A 21,782-nucleotide genomic window follows, 5' to 3' on the forward strand; every position below is an offset into this window, starting at 1 on the left:
GGGGACAGGTCTATGGAGTTCTCTAAGATTTGTATCTTTGAGACTCTGTGGATCCCTTTACAGAATGATTAACATAAGAACTTATGCACAAAATTTTCTAAATAAATCCAGGAATGTACTCATCCTTAGCATTGTCTCCTAATCCCATACCTAATTCAATTATTCATGTATCCATACATTCCAGAAATAGTAAATTGAGTAACAATGTAGAATAGTGGGTAGGAGGTGGGACTCTAAATCCAGGCTGGCTGAGTTGAAATCCAGACCCTGCCACTTATTAGCTGGGTGACCTTGGCAAATAACTTAATTTCTCGGTACTCATCTATAAAATGGGGATGATAATAGAGCCTACTTCTTAGGGATGCTGTGAAGATTGATGAATTATTAAATGTAAAACCCTGGGAACAGTGTCTGTGGCCACGTCTCAAGTGGCCCTCAAAGATGTCCTGCCTGCCCTAATCCCCGGAACCTGTGGCTATGATGAGACATCACTCCCATGATCATGTTATGTAAGCATAGTTGACCTTAGATAAGGACACTATCCAGTGGCCCTAAACTAATCACACAGGTCCCTTCAAAAGCAGAGAGCTTTCTCCAGCTGATGGTGGAATAGGAAGTCGGAGAGATTCCAAGTGTGAGAAAGACGTGATGTGCCATTGGTAACTTTGACAATGGAGCAGGCCAGGTGAGAAGGAACATGTTCAGCTTTAAGGAGCTGATAGAGACCCCTGGCTGACGGCCAGCAAGGAAATGGGGACTTCAGTCCTACAGCTGCAGGGATGAATTCAGCCAACAACGTGAACGAGCTTAGAAGCCGATTCTTCCCAGAGCCTTCCAGTAAGCTCATATGACTGATAGGACTTCAGCCTCATGAGACCCTGTGCAGAGAACCCAGTGAAACAAATCTGGACTTGTGAACTACAGAATTGTGAGACAATGGATGGGTGTTGTTTTTAGCCACTAAGTTTGTGGCAATTGGTTACGCAGCAATAGGAAACTAATACAGTTACCAAAGTGCATAATAAATATCAGCTCTCATTATTACATTTGTTTTTTTAACATGTTCAGTGAATGATGTACTGCGTGCAGCACTGGGGAAACACTGCTGAATGAAATATGGGGCTGGCTCGCAAGGATTTGGAGTCAGGAAGATAAACCATTTCGTATTTTTTTCTGATGTCCAGGCTCTATGAATATCAACCATTATTATCTTACATACATTTCTTCTTTTCTTCCTTGCTTTGGCTCCTGTCTTTTATTATACATATTCATTTTTTTCATTTCTCTTATTTTTAGCCAGTGGCTAGATGATATTTAGCCACCAACAGCAACTGTTTGCCAGGAGAGAGTTGGGACCAGGATTTATTGGTTGTCTCCTGTGCAGAACCGTTAGGAGCTGTGGGAATCTCCTAGCATTTGTGCTCGGATGTTGTAAGGCATACAATGGGGACGTCTGTTTCTAACAAAGGATCTATATAATCCTTTATCTCTAGAATCCACCACCTGGTGTTCTCAACAGCCCTGGGCACAGAACAATTCCCAGTTTAATCAAACTGGAATACAAAAGGAGCAATGGGGGCTGCAGTGTGTGATCCCCTTGAAGTTGTTCCAAGGGAAAGGGACCTTTTGTTACAGAGACAGCTCATTTTAGAGTTCAGTGGCCTGTGACACTTCCCCAGCTGGCAACTCAGCGGGGACCTTCTGATACTTCCCTACACTCAAAAGCCATTTTTGGTGGGCAGAACAGTGAAACGGCCATTAAAGCCTGCTTGGTGGGAGGGTTGGGGGTGGGGGGAGAAGGACAACAATAAGAGAACAGTGGTTTGAGTGAATGTGCCTGCAGTGATTTTATGATTTTTATTCAAATATGAGCTGTCTTCATTTTCTGAGCCTTTGCTTTATGATGAGGTTGGGGGTGTTTGTATATATTTGCTAAGGGCTGGGGTGATAATGTCACTGGATTTTTGTTTACATTCATTTTAAAGGCCCTTGGATTGGAGCTGGGGTGGGAAGGGGGAAGGAACCTAATCTGTTCGTTGCCCATAATAATTTTGAAGCATCGAGTTCCTTTCCTGAACTAGAAACTAGTTTCTTCCTACTGAGACTTTTGAGAGGTAAGACATGAAAAATTCCAAAAGCCATTCCAATATCAAAATACATTTTATAGAAACCTAGAGTTATAAAGCTACAAAGTGTCTTGGAGTCATCTGGTCTCACTCCACCAAACTGCCCATGTGGGCAGGAGTCTCAACCCCACATCCCCACGGGAGATCATCCAGCATTTGAACAGCGAGGCACTTTAAAGAGCAGGAGCCTGGGGACAGACAGAGTTGTTTTTAGATCGTTATTCTATTACTTTCTGGCTATGTGATCTTGAGCAAATTATTTGTCTTCCCTAAGTCTCAGTTTCCTTACTGGATAATGGGGATAATGATATCTAACCTTTAGTCTAATTGTGAGGATTAAAACAAATAACCAATGTAAAGTGATGCCTAGTAATTTCCATCCGGTAATATTTTTTGAATTTCCTGCGGTATAAATTATTACAAGAAATGACTTGGGCGACTGTAGGTCTAGTCTGGAAAGGCTGGAGGATGGGGAGGAAGGCCAACTAAGTCCCTGAACTTCACACTCTATGTCCAACTGGTTACTTGGTATCCCCTCTCAGGTGTATGACAGGCATTTCAGACTTTACATATTCAAAACCAAGATCCTATTTTTTTTTTCTTTATAAAGTGGCACCTAAGCTTTCCATGTCAGTTAATGACCATTCCATCCCTTCTTCCCATTGCAATGACCAAAACTTTGATGTCATCCTTGACTCCTCTTTTTCTCTCACCCATTCAGCCTGTCAGGAAATTCTGTTTGCTCTATCTTCAGATTATGTCTAGAGTCCAACCACTTTACACCATGGCTGCTATTTCTGACTTTGGTTCAAGTCATCAGCATTTTTCAATGCAAAAGTCAAGAGTGATTCTGTTCAAATATCTCAGGGCAGATAATTCTTTGGCTTAGAACTCTTTACTGGGCTCTCTATGTCCCTAAGTAAAAGCCAAAGACCTTATAGTGGCCTACAACAATGCTACTGAAGTATGGGACATAGACCTGAGTCTGTCTGCAAACTGTTTGTCACTAGTTCTTGGGGATATTAGGAGCTTGTGTCATAATGTAAATCAATGATGTCACTAAACATAGTGCATAATTTGCCTGTCATTTTGTTCTTACAAGACTTTCTCAATGAAGGAAGCAGCGCCCTGATTGACATTTTGGTGCAAACTCCTCACCTGCCCCTAATGTTCTTTCTTTGACCTCATCTCCCACTCTTGAGACCCCCTTGTGTTTCTCTTCTTAGTCAGGCTGGCCTGCTTGTTGTTCTTTAAATACACAGCTGCACTCCTGCCTCTGCACAAGCCACTTTCTCTGCCTGAAATGCTTTTCCTCCCAGATGCCCAAGGCTTCTTCCCCGGCCACCTTCAGGTCTTTCGTCAAATGTCACTGCTTCAGTGAAGTCTTCCCTGATTACCCTGACATTCCCTCTCTCACCTTGCTGCTTTATTTTTCTCTAAAACCCTTATCTTCTTTCAAATTGCTAATGTAACCTACATATTCATTAGAAAAATTATCATCCTAGTTCTACTGCAATGTAGACTCCATGAAATGAGAGACTTTTTGAAACATTTTGGTTCCATTTACCCCTGGCATCAAGAAAAATGCTGGTAAATAGTAAACACCTGGAAAATATTTAGGAGATTGATGAATGAATTTGAAAGTAAATAATGAAATGGCTTGACAGAAGCTACATTTTGGTTTGTTTTATGGGACCATATTTTTAAAGCTTTAAAAAAATCGTCCAAAGGTAGTAGGGTTTGAGCCAGGAGTATGTCCTGTCAGGCTGGGATGGAACTTTAGAAATCCAGGAAGGCATTAAAAGATTTATACAAATCAGGGGTGCCTGGCTGGCTCAGTTGGAAGGGCATGCAACTCTTGATCTCAGGGTTGTGAGTTTGAGCCCCATGTTGGGTGTAGACATTACTTAAAAAAAAAATCTTAAAAAAAAAGACTTATGCAAATCAAAGACTTGGTCAAATAGGTGGTATTGACAGTGAAATTTATGAGTACTGTTTTATTTATTTTTTTTCTGGGTGCTCATCATTATTTGGTGTTTCTATTCCTGCCATTTTGCTAAGGGTTAGGCAAAATGATATTAGCTTATTGTTTTAATTTTTGCTAATGTTTAGGCCAAATGATATTATCTTATTGTTTAAGCTGAATTTAATTAATTTTCTTTAATCACAAATAAGAAGGAGTATTAGTTCCATATTTTTGCTCCTCTTAAAATTTTGTTTTGTGGAGTGTCAGCATTCATTTTTCTTTTATTTAATGATTGGTCTTCTAATATTTTAACAGTCTGTATCAACTTATATAGAAGTTTCTCTCTATGTATAAAGATATTAAACAGCCTAGGCTTTTGTATTTGTTCATATTTTTCTGTCAGACATTTGCTTTTTTATCTCTAATGTTTGCACCATCAAAGTTTTGAAATTTTACTTAGTTAAATATGTTGATCTTTTACATTTTAATATCTTCTCTATCACTTTTGGGTTTAGAATTCAGCCCTCCTCTAGACTTTTAATTTCCAATTTTTGTACTTTTATTTTGAAATGCTTTTTGATTTACACCAAAGTTCAAATATAGCATAGAGAGTTCCTGTATACTCTTCATCCTGCTTCTCCAATGTTAACATCCTGCTCAACCATAGCACAATTGTCAAAACTAAAGCATTAACATTGGTGAAATGCTGTTAACTAAACTTTTGACTCTATTTGCATTTCACCATTTTCTGGTAGTCTTCTGTTTCTGTTCCAGAATCGAATTTGGGATCCCACATCTCATCTCATTTAGCTGTCATGTCTCCTTAGTCCTCTCTTTTAGCTGTCATGTCTCCTTAGCTGTTAACATTGTTCCTCAGTCTTTCCTTGTCCTTTCACGATGTTGACACTTTTGAAGACAACTGGTCAGTTATTTTGAAGAATGTCCCTCTGGTTTGTCTGACTTTTATCATTCAGCAGATTGAGGTTATGTGTTTTTGGCAAGAATACTGACTTAATGTCAGTGCCCTTCTCCGTGGATCATAACATGGGATTCATGATGTCAGTATGTCTTCTTACTACTTTTTTTTATTTTTAAAATTTTATTATGTTATGTTAGTCACCATACAATACATCATTAGTTTTTGATGTGGTGATCCACGATCCATTGTTTTCCTATAACACCCAGTGCTCCATGCAGTACGTGCCCTCCTTAATACCCATCACTGGGCTAACCAATCTCCCCTCCCCCCTCCTCTCTAAAACCCTGTTTGTTTCTCAGAGTCCATACTCTCTCATGGTTCATCTCTCCCTTTGATTCCCCCCCCCGCTTCATTTTCCCCTTCCTTCTCCTAATGTCCTCCATGCTATTCCTTATGTTCCACAAATTAGTGAAACCATATGATAATTGACTTTCTCTGCTTGACTTATTTCACTTAGCATAATCTCCTCCAGTCCCATCCATGTTGATGTAAAAGTTGGGTATTCATCCTTTCTGATGGCTGAGTAATATTCCATTGTATATATGGACCACATCTTATTTATCCATTCATCTGTTGAAGGGCATCTCGGCTCTTTCCACAGTTTGGCTATTGCGGACATTGCTGCTATGAACATTGGGGTGAACACTCATGAAAGAAATTGAAGAAGACACAAAAAGATGGAAAAGTATTCCATGCTCATGGATCGGAAGAATAAACATTGTTAAGATGTCTATGCTACCCAGAGCAATCTAGACCTTCAATGCCATCCCGATCAAAATTCCAATGACATTTTTCAAAGTGCTGGAACAAACAATCCTAAAATTTGTATGGAATCAGAAAAGACCCCGAATTGCCAAGGAAATGTTGAAAAAGAGAAACAAAGCTGGGGGCATCACGTTGCCCAATTTCAAGCTATATTACAAAGCAGTGATCACCAAAACAGCATGGTACTGGCACAAAAACAGACATACAGACCAATGGAACAGAATAGAGAACCCAGATATGGACCCTCAACTCAATGGTCAAATAATCTTCGACAAAGCAGGAAAAAACCTGCAATGGAAAAAAGACAGTCTCTTCAATAAATGGTGCTGGGAAAATTGGACAGCCACATGCAGAAGAATGAAACTCGACCATTCTCTAACACCATATACACAAAGATAAACTCAAAATGGATGGAAGACCTCAATGTGAGACAGGAACCCATCCAAATCCTAGAGGAGAACATAGGCAGTAACCTCTTTGACATCGGCCAAGCAACTTCTTTCAAGATACATCTCCAAAAGCTAGTGAAACAAAAGTAAAAATGAACTTTTGGGACTTCATCAAGATAAAAAGCTTCTGCACAGCAAAGGAAACAGTCAAAAAAACAAAGAGGCAACCCACAGAATGGGAGAAGATATTTGCAAATGACACTATAGATAAAGGGCTGGTATCCAAGATCTGTAAAGAACTTCTCAAACTCAACACCCAAAAAACAAATAATCAAGTCAAAAAGTGGGCAGAAGATATGAAAAGACACTTCTCTGAAGAAGACATATAAATGGCTAACAGACACATGAAAAAGTGTTCATCATCATTAGCCATCAGGGAAATTCAAATCAAAACCACACTGAGATACCACCTTACCCCAGTTAGAATGCCAAAAATGGACAGGGAAAGAAACAACAAATGTTGGAGAGGTTGTGGAGAAAGGGGAACCCTCTTACACTGTTGGTGGGAATGCAAGTTGGTACAGCGACTTTGGAAAACAGTGTGGAGGTTCCTCAAAAAATTAAAAATAGAGCTACCCTATGACCCAGCAATTGCACTCCTGGGTATTTACCCCAAAGACACAGATGTAGTGAGAAGAAGGGCCATATGCACCCCAATGTCTTATTACTACTTATTACTGTTGATGTTAACCGTGATCGGTTGGTTAAGGTGGTATCTGCTGCATGTCTCTTCTGCAAAGTTACTGTTTTCCTCTTTGTAATTAATAAATATCTTGGCAGGGGAGGATATTTGGAGACCTTGCAAATATCTTATTTCTCCTCGAACTTCTGCCCACTAATTTTAGGATCCATCTGTGGATCTTGCCTGTAATGATTATTACAGTGGTGTTCTAGGTGATTTTCTACTTCCCTTGTTTCTTCTACTTTCATTAAGTGGAATTCTTCTGTAAGAAAGAGCTATCTCTTCACCTGAATGTATGTATGTATGTATTTATTTATTTACTTATTCATTCATTCATTCATTACAGTGTGGACTCATGGATATTTACTTTGTTCTTCTGAGTCGTAATTTAATACTATTACTATTTGTTTTGTTGCTCAAACTGTTCTAGCTTAGTAGCACTGGCTCATTTCTACATGTCTCCATCCTTTTTTTAAAAAAAAATTATTTGAGTTCTTTTCCTTCCTCTAATTTTACTTTATTTTTTTAAAGATTTTATTTATTTATTTGACAGAGAGACAGCGAGGGAGGGAACACAAGCAGGGGGAGTGGGAGAGGGAGAAGCAGGCTTCCCGCCGAGCAGGGAGCCCGATGCAGGGCTCTAATTTTACTTTAAAAGTATATCTGTTTTGGGGGCACCTGGATGGCTCAGTCGGTTAAGTGTGTGACTTTTGATTTTGGCTCAGGTCATGATCTCATGGTCATGAGTTCGAGCCCTGCGTCTGTGCTGGGCATGGAGCCTGCTTGAGATTCTCTGTCTCCCTTTCCCTCTGCTCCTCCCCTCCACTCTCTCTCTATCTGAAAAAAATTAATTAATTAATTTAAAAAAGTATATCTGTTTTTACTGGGGATATGAGGAGAAGCGGATGTAAGTTGGTAAGGTCTCATGGAGGCTCAAGTGTCCTGTTGGGTCTTGTGGCTTTCCAAGACTCCCTTAGGGTAGAAGGATCCTTGGATAGAGGGAAGCTGAGTGCCCAGGGTCATATGGTTGTTGCTGTTTAAATCATTTGCTGTGAGTATGGTCTCAAATGTAGCCTTGATTCCAGCCGTGGACAACAGGCCTGACACATGTCATCTTAATGATCCTGAAATTAATACATGATAGCAGAGATAGAAATCCCAACTTCTTATTTCCAGCCCAGTATCATTTCTGTGTTCTTAAGAAAGTGTAAGGCTGACTCTGCCACTTCTGAGGATGTGCCATCTGGTTGTCTCAGCTCTGTGGATTTTGAAACATGAGGAAAGATGGAGAGAGTGGTAGCTTCCTGGGCGTGTGTAAACTTTATTAAACTGATAATTTTCATTCCTATTTTCATGGGAGAAGTCAGTGATACTGCCAAGTTATGAGTGCTTGATGCCTCAGATAAAAATGGATGTTCGCATTAAGTAAGAATCTTGGTGTTGGATTGCCTTCTTGGCATCCTAGCACTCAGCTGCTTCCTTCTAGTGGTCACCTGATACATCTGGCTGAACAGTGTCTAATCCCTGTGCTCTTGTCCGTGACTGACCAGCGCTTCTCTTGCCGGATTAGTCTCTAGGGATCACAGGACAGCTTGGCTTCTTCCTTCCTGGAGCAATGTGCTGTTAATGCCAACCGTGGGGAACTGGGTGTAATGTAATACAGATACTTGGAATTGCTGAGTCACTTCACAGTGATGGTCATGCCCGTGAATGTGAGTGAGCAGCATGGAAGTAAAACAGTCTTTAAAGACATTATTAGACTTTTCAGGCACTCTCATCTTTCCCACATTTGTGTTAAACGTTCGGCCATCTAATGAATTCTGGTTAAGTCAAGAAGAATTTTCTGATACTAAGAATTGAGATAAGTGAAAGAGATTACCCCCGAGATCATATTTGTGAAAGTGGCTTAGATCAAATGAATAGCCCTTTAATCCTTTATTGCCATATAGATTTTTTTCTTTATTATTTTCTGTTTTGGCAGCCTGTTCATAATTTGAAAACTACATCTACTTGTTCACCAGTTGTAGATTGAGAAGCTATCAGTTTGAACCAGTGATAATCTGTCTCAGTTTGACAGTTTCGACACTATCTCATAACTATAATATGTAAGGTCGAGAGACGCTCTGGTGCCCATGGCATGTAGAAAACATGGGGGACTGGAGAGGTGAGCTGCTAAACTCCCTTATCTCAAGTTCTTTATCTTTGGTTCCTCTTTTTCTGCAAAGAAGAATCCTAGGCTTAAACCCCAATTGTCTAGAAAAACTTATTTTTTCAAACTATATTCACTAAGCTAGTTACTGTGTACCAGCCACTGTGCTAACATAGCCGGGAATACACTCGTAAACAAGATGGCCTTGACCTCATGGACCTTAAGGTCTACAGCAGCGTTGCCCGATAGAAATACAACATGCACACATGTAACTTAAAATTTTCTGGTAGCTACATAAAAAAAAGCAAAAAGAAGCAGGTAAAATAAATTTTTAAAATATATTTCACCTAACATAATTAAAATATTATATATATTTAAAATATAAACATATAACCAATATAAAAATAATTAGTGAGATAGTTTACATTCTTTTTACTGCATTCAGTCTTCAAAATTTGGTATTTTACACTTCTAACACTTTTGACCTGCTGGCTTTCCTTTCCCTTCTTATTTCTGCTTCCCACTCCATTCCCCCTCTCCCAGCTTCCACCCCTGTGATTTAATCCTCCATTCCCTTTTCTCTTGGCCCCAAGACTTCATCACAACAGCAGTGCACATCTCAATTTGGATGAGCCACATGTTAAGTGCTCAACAGCCTCAGATGCCAGGGGCCACTGGACTGGGCGATGCAGGTTTGACTGACACCCTCTACATAATCACACAAGTAAAAATATTCAGATTATAATGGTAATAAGTGTCATAGTGAGAGAGGAAATTCTGCTTACTCAGCACCTGGGAAGAGTCTGGGGTACTATAGGTGAGACTTGAAGGATGAGCTGGAGGGGACCAGGTGTGAAGGAAGGTATAAGAGTACTCCAGGCAGGGGTGCCTGGGTGGCTCAGTCGGTTAAGCGTCTGCCTTTGGCTCAGGTCATGATCCCAGGGTCCTGGGATCGAGCCCCGCATCGGGCTCCCTGCTCAGCGGAGAGCCTGCTTCTCCCTCTCTCTGCCTGTCGCTCTGCCTACTTGTGCACTCTCTCTATCTCTCTGTCAAGTAAGTAAATACAATCTTTAAAAAAAAAAAAGGTAAGAGTACTCCAGGCAAAGGGAACAGTGTCATGTGATGTCTTTGAGTTGAGAAAGGAGTAAAAAGGAAGCCAGTATGTGGAAATTTGTGATTGAGGGGGAAAATGATGGTACTAAGGACAGGAAAAGAGAAATCATCCAGACCAGAAGAAATCTAGAGGAAGGATACATTTGATTTTAAAATGTTGACTTTCAGGTGCAAAAAAGCAGAGGTGTGGGACAGGCAATGGAAGAGTGGCAGGACTGGAGATTTAGCCTTCACAGTTGATGGAGCTGGAAAGTTATGTCTTTTGTTGAAGTCCTAATGTCTGAACTTCTTTTCAGGGGCCACTTGTTAGGTGGGCTGGAGACCACAATGGGGAGGGGATCAGGTTAAGTAGCTCAGGAGGGCAAAGAGACAGTGAACATAAAATTGTGTTCTAGAGAAGGCCAAAGGTCATGATGGGGAGATTGAAGTGATGAAGTCTTGGGGCCAAGAGAAAAGGAATGGAAGATTAAATCACAGGGGTGGAAGCTGGGAGAGGGGGAATGGAGTGGGAAGCAGAAATAAGAAGGGAAAGGAAAGTCAGCAGGTCAAAAGTGTTCGGTGATTCTTTAGTTGGCTTCTTGTGGCACGGTGGATGGTGGGCAAGCCAGGTTTAAGGTGAAGGCGAAGGGATAACTATCATGTTACTAATATTTCTACAAACTGGTGGTTTCAGAGGAAATGACCCAAAGACTGAAGAGAGGCCCTGGAAAATGGGCTAATCCCTTTAAGAGCCAAAATACGATTGTAAGCCTGGACAGAAAACTTCCTTGCTTGGGCACAGTGGGAACCCTGCTCTGACTATTGCCTCCTATGCTCTTATAATCTGGCAAGTGAAGTATCTGCTGTTCTCAGCAAATCTTAACGAGATGGTGGTGATGGAAAGTAGTATTTGTCTTTCAGATGGAGAGGTCTCTCCTCTACCCATCACCAGGAGCCGGCAGGGCATTCCTAGATCACTAGGCCCCTGGTCAACCACCACTAATCTGAAAGCTTCAACTTCATGGTAAGTCACTTGGAGCTTGCTGTGTCCATGCAGAGATCACATGAAAAAGCTTGATTTGATCCCTAAGCTCCCAGAGTTTGTGTTACCGACTCTTGAACCTGGAATACTGAATCAGCAGTGTTCTCTTGGCAGCTGTGAGAGAGAGAGAAGGTAGCAGTTGGTAAGATGGGCAATGAGCCTGTTTGAAGACCCAGTTGTGAGCTGGGCACTGACTGCAAGTGCTGTAACTAAAAAACCAAACCAAACCATTCTGCAGACCAAGTCCCTTTCAGCAGGGAAAAAAGCTGTGCTGTGTTAGAATAACGTGATGATGTTCTGCTGTGGGAGTGATCCTGGTTTTCAAGGGCAGACGTTTGCTCAGTGATGTTTGTGGAAATGTTAATGTCTACCCTCTAGGTCTTAATTCTGACAATACCCTCCCCTCATAATCATAGACAGTTAAGAATGACAGGTGCATGAATAATAAGGGGTAACAGTGTATGGGATAGAGTAATCATAAACCAAGAATGGAAGAGTAATTTTTAATCTAGGCTTGTCAAAATAACTGTGTGTCTACATTTATTGATGATGTTGCTTAAACAGTGATTAAGAGCTATGTTAAATTATTCTGGAACAGTGAAGACTTAAAAAGAATCTAGTAAATTAAGAAAATAGGATTAGGTCTTTGACTGTAAGCCAACCTCTTGGATGACAGTTCTTTCAGGCTTTTGTGAATGGGAAGGGAGAGAGAAAAGGGAGGTGGTAGAGGAGTTTGGAAGCTATATAGGACCAGATTGTTCAGGGTTTGGAGGTCATCACAAGGAGTTTGCATTTTATTCTAGGAGTAATAAGAAGCTGGGGAAGTGTTTTACATAGAGGAGTGTTCATAAGATCTGACTTGTGTTTTTAGAACCTTACTCTGGCTGCCTTGGGGTCCAGCCATATTGGATCTAGAAGGAGATTAAAGTTCCCATTCTAATTCTGGTCATGTAGCTGGTCAAAGGCCTGATTCCCAAGTGACAGTGGAAAGAAGCAGAAACAATGCACAGAGGCAAGAAAGGAGCAGGACAGATGGCACTGTAGCGGGAGGTTCCCACTGCCCACATTCCTCACTGGCTTGCCAATGCAGCAGCGTCAAAGGAAATCCAGCACATGAAAGGCTAAGCCTTAAAGTTTTGTTTGAAGAGAAGCCATGCTTAGGAACATGTTTGAAAAACTTGAAAATAGGATGATAAATGTCTAGTTTGCTATGCTCAGGGGGGCTGGCCCACATCAGGTGTGCCGAACAGACTGCCCAGAGCAGGCCCCGCACAGAAGCTCCCCGGTGGGGTTGCTCAGTCCTGCTTCTCCCGGGACACTCGCACCCTACAGAGGAGTCAGAGGGGATTTGCCTCCAGAAAGACCATCTGAGATTCGAAGTCCACCTCTTTCACTCCCTATCGTGACAGACTACTTCCACCTCTGGCCATTTGCCCTTCATCCCAGTGGACCAGCATCTGTTCTCCCCGTAGTGAGGCCCCTGTGAGGCCTGGGCGCACCCTGCCCTCTCACGGTTTACTGTGCCCAGGGGAGACAGAAAGCTCATCTCTGTCAGCTAATTTTAGTGCAAACGTTTCTTAATTAGTAAGAGGAAATTTCAGGGCACGGGTTGCAAGCAATCCTTCTTCTCCTTCTTTGCTTGGAGGCAGTTAACGATGAAGAAGCCCCTAATTTTGCCCCTCTGCCTTAGCTGAAGGAGGCACATTCTAGTAACCGCTCTGCATAAGGCTGCATTCCTGAACCCTTTTTTTCTGTTCAGTCCTGACTCCCAAACCTTCCAGAGCAGGACTGGACTGGTTCAGCTGACCTGTCTCTCTCCTCTCTCTCTCTCTCTCTCTGCCTTTGAGGTTTCTGGAGAGGCAAAGTCCATTTAGATGTGGGCTCAGACTTATCTCTTCAGCTGCAGGCTGGGGTGGTTTCTCTTGAAGCCGCACAAACCCCCAGGCGGTTAGCAGTCTCTGGATTTTGCCCTTGGATCTTGCCGGGCTTGGGCTCACTTTTTCTTTGCCATAAGCCTTCGGCTCCCTGGCCTGCTCTGCTTGGTTGAGACCTCTGTGTCTGTCTGCAAAGCCTCGGCTTTCTCGTCTGCCTTTCTCTGTTGAACCTCATCTCTCTGACAAGCCTTCCAGACATGGCTTAGCCCAGCCCCTCCTGTCATCTTTTCATGTGAAGCCAACTTGCTCTCGTGTAAAATCCCAGGGCTTCTATGCTGGACATTTTACAACTTTAATAGATTTTGAGAATGCAGCTCAGTCATTTTGTAAAGGTCATATCTGTGGAGTTTTATTAATCAGATTTCTTTTTCAAGGTTTTTCTAAAAGTTATTGGTTTTATTTCAAAATTTTTACACTCTATATACATTTTCTAAGTATCTGAACCCCTGAATGTATTAGTATCTCTCTTTAAAGATCTACTGTTTTTGTTAAAGAATATTGTGGGCTCTCTCTCTCTTGCTCTCTCCATCTCTCTTTCTATATATATGTATATAAGGTTAAATGATTTTTATAAAAAGCACTCAGAATAATTTTGAATGTACATTTTGAACTTTAAATTGAGATGTGTCAGGTCTTTTTATTTAAGTAATTACAGTTGAAAGTACTTTTAGCTCTAATTTTTACAAGAGGTAAATTCTAATAATTATGTCCCTGTGTGCATTAGTAAAGATGGATATTTCTATTATTATAAAACAAAGGTTCATTAGAATTGCCTTGTGCCAGGTTCTGGCTTCATTGCAGGTGCATGGAGGATTAAGGTAATGAGTGGGGAAGCGTCCATATGCTACGTGTTTCACAGGTGCAGGCTTAATGGGCTGGGTAGGTGAGAAAACAGTATTTGCTTTCAATCTTGCTTGAGTCAAACTTTGGGAACTATACTGACTTTTTAGAACTTAGGGAGGGCACCCCACTGACCATTCTTGGATCTTTTTTTTCCCCCAGTTATAAATTCCCTTGAGGCTTAATTATATATGAAAATGTAAACATAGGAGGGTTATTAAGCAGCCTATAACAAGGTCAAAGTGCCTGTAGATTCTCCACCCGCCTTTTGTTGGATTACCTATTAGTGTTTCCTGGTAATGCACAATGAACTAGGCGTTCAGAACCTTTCAGGACTCAAACGGAAAAGTTTTTGCAAAGAATTCAATATGATTGGCTTTGAAGTGGGCCCATATGGACATCTCCCCGCTTTCCTTCTCTGACTCCTGACTTAGGAAGGCAGGTGCCTCTACAGTGATCTTTGTCTTTGCCAGATTCCGTGTCTGCACGCTTTGCTTCACCTTGATCTATGGCTTTTAACAAGTTATGCATCAGGGGGAGCCTGTTACGGCAGTCTTTTCTTTTTAAAAAATCAAGAACAAAGGGAATACATTTTAGAGATCATTTTTTTCCTTCTTTCTATTCATATGCCTCCCACTTGTCACTGTTTCCATCAAGATGATTTTTAAAAAGATTTATACAAGCACTCCACGTGCATTGTGGAAAAGTTAGAAAATATAGAATAGCTAAAGAAAAAAAAGTGACCCCCAAATTTCACCACACAGAGGCAACCAGTTTGGTTTATAACAATCTTCTCAGTGGGATCCATTGGCACATCAGTTTCTAAGAACTCTTCATGGGGCTCCTGTCTACTGTGGGTCTGTGGATAAAATTTACAGTGACTAGAACCACGGAGAGACAAACTCTTCCTGAAACTAAGTATAGCAGGATAATTAGAAAGCCGTACCCCCAGAGTGTAATGTACAATTTGCCCAGGGAAGATGGCACCAGTTGCATGTTTGCCATCCTGGGGAACCACTTGGCTTTGTGAGAACAGAGGAGGTCCCTGTCAGAGCAGTGAACAGTTTGGCTCACACAGACTGAACTGCAGCATGACAAACCAGTGTGGGATGACTGTGGGCTCGCTTAGGGCTTTTTTTTTTTTTTCTTTTCTTCTTCTTCAAAAAGTCTTTGAATTCTTTTCAGTGTCCGGCCTAACTTAAAATTAAAGAAATATTCATGAAAACACCTCTGAGCTCTACTATTACTTATTAAATTAATCAAAAGATGAGTCACAGTGGCAACATCCCAATGCTAGTGTAGGTGTGGGAGAATAGATGCATTCATTTGTTGTTGGTGACTTTCAAATTGCTCCAGTAATCCTGGAATGCATTTTGTCCAATTATAGTAAGAGCCATAAAACTGATTTTGTGCCCTTTTACTCAGTATCACTCACATTATGGGATATAGCTTGAGGAAATAATCTTTTTTAAAAAAATTTTTTATTGTTATGTTAATCCCCATACATTACATCATTAGTTTTTGATGTAGTGTTCCATGATTCATTGTTTGCATATAACACCCAGTGCTCCATGCAGAACGTGCCCTCTTTAATACCCATCACCAGGCTAACCCATCCTCCCACCCCCCTCCCCTCTAGAACCCTCAGTTTGTTTTTCAGAGTCCATTGTCTCTCATGGTTTGTCTACCCCTCAGATTCCCCCCCTTCATTCTTCCCCTCCTGCTATCTTCTTCTTTTTTTTTTCTTCTTAACATATATTGCATTATTTGTTTCAGAGGTACAGATCTGAGATTCAACAGTCTTGCACAATTCACAGCACTTACCAGAGCACCGACCCTCCCCGGTGTCTATCACCCAGTCACCCCATCCCTCCCACCCCACCCCCCACTCCAGCAACCCTCAGTTTGTTTCCTGAGATTAAGAATTCCTCATATCAGTGAGGTCATATGATACATGTCTTTCTCTGTTTGACTTATTTCGCTCAGCATAATACCCTCCAGTTCCATCCACGTCGTTGCAAATGGCAAGATCTTATTCCTTTTGATGGCTGCATAATATTCCATTGTATATATATACCACCTCTTCTTTATCCATTCATCTGTTGATGGACATCTTGGCTCTTCCCACAGTTTGGCTATTGTGGACATTGCTGCTATAAACATCGGGGTGCACATACCCCTTCGGATCCCTACTTTTGTATCTTTGGGGTAAATACCCAGTAGTGCAATTGCTGGATCGTATGGTAGCTCTATCTTCAACTTTTTGAGGAACCGCCATACTGTTTTCCAGAGTGGCTGCACCAGCTTGCATTCCCACCAACAGTGTAGGAGGGTTCCCCTTTCTCCGCATCCCTGCCAACATCTGTCATTTCCTGACTTGTTAATTTCAGCCATTCTGACTGGTGTGAGGTGGTATCTCATTGAGGTTTTGATTTGGATTTCCCTGATGCCGAGCGATGTTGAGCACTTTTTCATGTGTCTGTTGGCCATTTGGATGTCTTCTTTGGAAAAATGTCTGTTCATGTCTTCTGCCCATTTCTTGATTGGATTCTTTGTTCTTTTGGTGTTGAGTTTGATAAGTTCTTTATAGATTTTGGATACTAGCCCTTTATCTGATATGTCATTTGCAAATATCTTCTCCCATTCTGTCGGTTGTCTTTTGGTTTTGTTGACTGTTTCCTTTGCTGTGCAAAAGCTTTTTATCTTGATGAAGTCCCAATAGTTCATTTTTGCCCTTGCTTCCCTTGCCTTTGGCGATGTTTCTAGGAAGAAGTTGCTGTGGCTGAGGTCGAAGAGGTTGCTGCCTGTGTTCTCCTTTAAGATTTTGATGGACTCCTGTCTCACATTTAGGTCTTTCAACCATTTTGAGTCTATTTTTGTGTGTGGCGTAAGGAAATGGTCCAGTTTCATTCTTCTGCATGTGGCTTGTCAACACCATTTGTTGAAGAGACTGTCTTTTTTCCATTGGACATTCTTTCCTGCTTTGTCAAAGATTAGTTGACCATAGAGTTGAGGGTCCATTTCTGGGCTCTCTATTCTGTTCCATTGATCTATGTGTCTGTTTTTGTGCCAGTACCATACTGTCTTTTTTTTTTTTTTTTAAGATTTTATTTATTTATTTGACAGAAAGAGAGATAGCGAGAGCAGGAACACAAGCAGGGGGAGTGGGAGAGGGAGAAGCAGGCTTCCCATGGAGCAGGGAGCCCGATGTGGGGCTCGATCCCAGGACCCTGGGATCACGACCTGAGCCAAAGGCAGACGCTTAATGACTGAGCCACCCAGGCGCCCAAGTACCATACTGTCTTGATGATGACAGCTTTGTAATAGAGCTGGAAGTCCAGAATTGTGATGCCGCCAGCTTTGCTTTTCTTTTTCAACATTCCTCTGGCTATTCGGGGTCTTTTCTGGTTCCATACAAATTTTAGGATTATTTGTTCCATTTCTTTGAAAAAAGTGGATGGTATTTTGATGGGGATTGCATTGAATATGTAGATTGCTCTAGGTAGCATTGACATCTTCACAATATTTGTTCTTCCAATCCATGAGCATGGAACGTTTTTCCATTTCTTTGTGTCTTTCTCAATTTCTTTCATGAGGATTTTATAGTTTTCTGAGTACGGATCCTTTGCCTCTTTGGTTAGATTTATTCCTAGGTATCTGATGGTTTTGGGTGCAATTGTAAATGGGATCGACTCCTTAATTTCTCTTTCTTCTGTCTTGTTGTTGGTGTATAGGAATGCCACTGACTTCTGTGCATTGATTTTATATCCTGCCACTTGACTGAATTCCTGTATGAGTTCTAGCAGTTTTGGGGTGGGATCTTTTGGGTTTTCCACATAAAGTATCATATCATCTGCAAAGAGTGAGGGTTTGACTTCTTCTTTGCCGATTTGGATGCCTTTTCTTTCTTTTTGTTGTCTGACTGCTGTGGCTAGGACTTCTAATACTATGTTGAATAGCAGTGGTGATAGTGGACATCCCAGCCGCATTCCTGACCTTAGGGGGAAAGCTCTCAGTTTTTCCCCATTGAGAATGATATTCGCTGTAGGTTTTTCATAGATGGCTTTTATGATATTGAGGTATGTACCCTCTATGCTTATACTCTGAAGAGTTTTGATCAAGAAAGGATGCTGTACTTTGTCAAATGCTTTTTCTGCATCTATTGAGAGGATCATATGATTCTTGTTCTTTGAGGAAATAATCTTAAAAAAAGAAAGCAATTTATATAAAGATGGTTATAGTTTAAATTGTGGGTAATCACGAAAGCTGTCGTCCAGAGATTTCCCTTCTCTTTTACCATCCTGAGAAATGTGTTTTATCCACTTAGGAGAGCTTTTCTAAGTAATGAAGACTTTGAATGTGACTGACACTGCAGACGAGAGAAGCCTCTCTTGTTGAAGTGGAAGGATTCAGTGGGTGACTTTCCTTCCTCTCTTTCTCTTTCTTTCTTTCTTTCTTTCTTTCTTTCTAAAGATTTTATTTATTTATTTGACAGAGAGAGAGAGGGTGCGAGAGAGAGCACAAGCAGGGGGAGAGGCAGAGGGAGAGGGAGAATCAGGCTCCCTGATGAGCAGAGAGCCTGATGTGGGGCTCGATCCCAGGACCCTGGATCATGACCTGAGCTGAAGGCAGACGCTTAACTGACTGAGCCACCCAGGCACCCCAGTTGGTGACTTTCTGCACAGAATAAGCAGCTCATGGATTTTCTTTAGTCCTACCAAATTTTCCCAAGATAGACACGAATGTTGATTTGAAAGATACTAGAATACAGAATGAGCATAGAGGACATCTTCTTGAACTCACTAGCTGAGACTGGTACCTTCTCTCAGTATATGGGCAGATGTCTGGTCACTGCTTGATCAGCCTATTACCTCTTGGGGCAATTTGTTGGCAGCTCTACTATTTAGAAAGCTCTTCCTTATGTTAGAACAAAATCAGCCTACTTGCAACTTCCACCTATTAATTTCATTTCAGCCTTCTGAGGACATGTAGAAGAAATCCGGCTTTCCTATAAGTCTTTTCTTTCTCCTCCCCAGACTAAAAAGCCTTAGCTCTTTTAGACTTTCCTCAGATGTTCAACATATGTTCAACATACGGTTATTTTTTTCTGGAGGCATACCAATTGGTTGATGTGCTCCTTAAAGAATTCAGAAGAAAATGACCGCAATACCCTGAGTGTAGTCTAAACATTGCTGAGAAGGCCTAGTAGGATTGTTCATTCTTACAGCACAATTTCAGGAATATTAAGACCTCTTTAGCTTTTATCTATGCCATGTACCTAGATAGTGTGTGTATACAGCTAAAACCCACTGGTATTTTCATGTGCGTGGCTTGGGCTCTTCTCTATCCTGTAGAATTGCTTATTTGAATCTAAGTGCAGTTTCTCATTTATTCTTATGTATGATGTTTTTGATGAGGAATAATTTAGATATAGTAACAAGCACTAATCTAAATTTTTGTATATATAAATGCCCATCTAACCACCACTCAGGTCAGCATATAGAATTTTTCCAGAATTCTAAGAGGTTTTCTCATGCCCTCTCACAGCCAACAATTGTGATCACTATTCCGGCTTCTATTACCATGAATTAATTTTGCCTGATTGAACTTCATGTAAATGGAATTGTGCAATTTCAATTCTCACCTTGGTGTCTGTGAGATTTATTTATATTGTTGAATAAGGCAGAAGCTTACTCTTTTTATTATTATGTAACTTCCCATAGTATAAATTATACCACAATTTACCTATCTATTCAACTGTTTGGTTTTTTGAATAAAGCTACCATGACAATTATAGTACATGTCTTTTGGAAGATATAAGTACTCATACCTGTTGATTATATACCTAGGGGTAAAACTGACGGGTCCTAGGATATATAGCTGTTTTGCTTAATACATACTGCCAAACAGTTTCCTCAACTGGTGGTACCGGTTTATGCTCTCACTAGTAATGTATAGAGTTCCAGTTTTCTATATCTTCTCCAGCACCAGTTACTATAAAGTCCTTTAAGTTTTAGTCATTTTAAAGAGGTATAAGGTATTATCTCACTATTTTTTTACTATTGTTTTGCTTTGCATTTAAAAAATTTTTTTAAATTTTTTATTTTTTAAAGATTTTATTTATTTATTAGAGAGAGATACAGCGAGAGAGGGAACACAAGCAGGGGGAGTGGGAGAGGGAGAAGCAGGCTTCCCGTTGAGCAGGGAGCCTGACGTGGGGCTCGATCCCAGGACCCTGGGATCATGACCTGAGCCGAAGGCAGATGCTTAACGACTGAGCCACCCAGGCACCCCACTTTGCATTTTTCTGATGACTGATTATCCATATAGTTTTTATGTAAAATTAATTGCATGATTTAGCTCTATTGAATTCATTTTGGATTGCTACTTGGTTATCCCATGAATTCACTACTCCTTCTAGCTTTTTCCTACCCACTCATTTATTTATGTCATTTATCCTCCAAGTCTCCATAATACAGGATGTGGACAAAATGTGGTATCAAGCCCCTCTAAGTTGATGTCAGTGCTTTGATTGGCATCCTTGGGTAAGCCATTCAGCCAGTTCTGAAATCAACCTAACTGTATGATTATCAGCTCACATTTCACCGTGCTTTTAATAAAGTTATCTAGAAATACTAAAATTCAGATCCTTGCATGCCTATAATATTCTTCTGATCTATCAGTCTCGTTGGTACACCTATCAAAAAATGAAGTTAGTTTAAGTTGGTATTCTTTGTGAATCCAAAATGGCCCCCATTAATCATTTATTCCTTCTCTATGAGCCCACAGATCATCCTTTTGATTTCCTAAAGGTGTATCTTTCACTTTATAAATGTAGGACAGCATTTGCAACTTCTGTTTTTTTATAGTTCTGTTGTTTTATTAACACAAATATGATGTGCACATAAGCTGTCTATTTATTTTCTTCACTGCATAGCCTGGCATTGGGACTGGTGACTCCGATGGCCAGCTGGGCTGCTTTTTCCACAATGGCTTTGTGGTTCTTGGAGGAGACATTGTGAGCAATCTCTGCACAGTAAGATTTGTTGCACATCAGCAGCACTTCAAGCTCCTTGACGTTGTGGACAAGGAACTTCCGGAAGACACTGAGCACTATGTGCTTTGTTTTCTTGTTGCTCCCATAACCAGTGTTGGGTGTCAAGATCTGGCCCTTGAATCTTCTGTGCACCCTATTGTCAATGCTTCTGGGTTTCCGTCAGTTGCACTTAATTTTGACATATTGGTTGGACTGGTGCCAGATGAACTTCTTGGTCCTCTTTTTAACAATCTTGAACTTCACCAGAGGTCTGAGGGTGGCCATGATGCTGAGTAGGAGACAGCTGCCACCTCTGCAGGCGGCATGGAAGAAGAGAGAACATTTGCAACTTCTTACTTGAAGCAGAAGTATGGTTTACAATGGTCTCCTTGTTTAATTTGATTGCTGTGTTTAAACTGATTTTCTTTTTTATGAATGGAATCCTTACTTAAAGATTTTAAGATAGTTCATGAGTTGGCAACTATACAATAAGTATTTTTTGGGGAGGATGAGCATTAAGAAGTATTTTACAATGTAAGTAATCACTCACTAATTTATCTCTAAACTTGGATTTCTAATTATCTGATTTTCCTAGTTACATGGACACCAACAGTTTACTTTTGCAAATGCGCAGAATGATGAAAATTATCGATAGTGGGAAAGATTTTAAAAAAAGAAGAAACTAATTCAAAACTACAGACCACTGGAGATCATTTAATGAA

At 40.7% G+C, this 21,782-nt stretch overlaps 1 pseudogene; it reads right to left on the bottom strand.

Annotated features, from left to right (window-relative positions):
* Nucleotides 1-20,937: 20,937 nt before the first annotated feature.
* LOC116624822 lies at nucleotides 20,938-21,345 on the bottom strand (annotated as a pseudogene).
* Between the last annotated feature and the right edge of the window lie 437 nt (nucleotides 21,346-21,782).

The sequence above is a fragment of the Phoca vitulina genome, unplaced genomic scaffold (genome assembly GCF_004348235.1).
Source record: "Phoca vitulina isolate PV1807 unplaced genomic scaffold, GSC_HSeal_1.0 scaffold71, whole genome shotgun sequence".
NCBI classification, from domain to species: domain Eukaryota; kingdom Metazoa; phylum Chordata; class Mammalia; order Carnivora; family Phocidae; genus Phoca; species Phoca vitulina.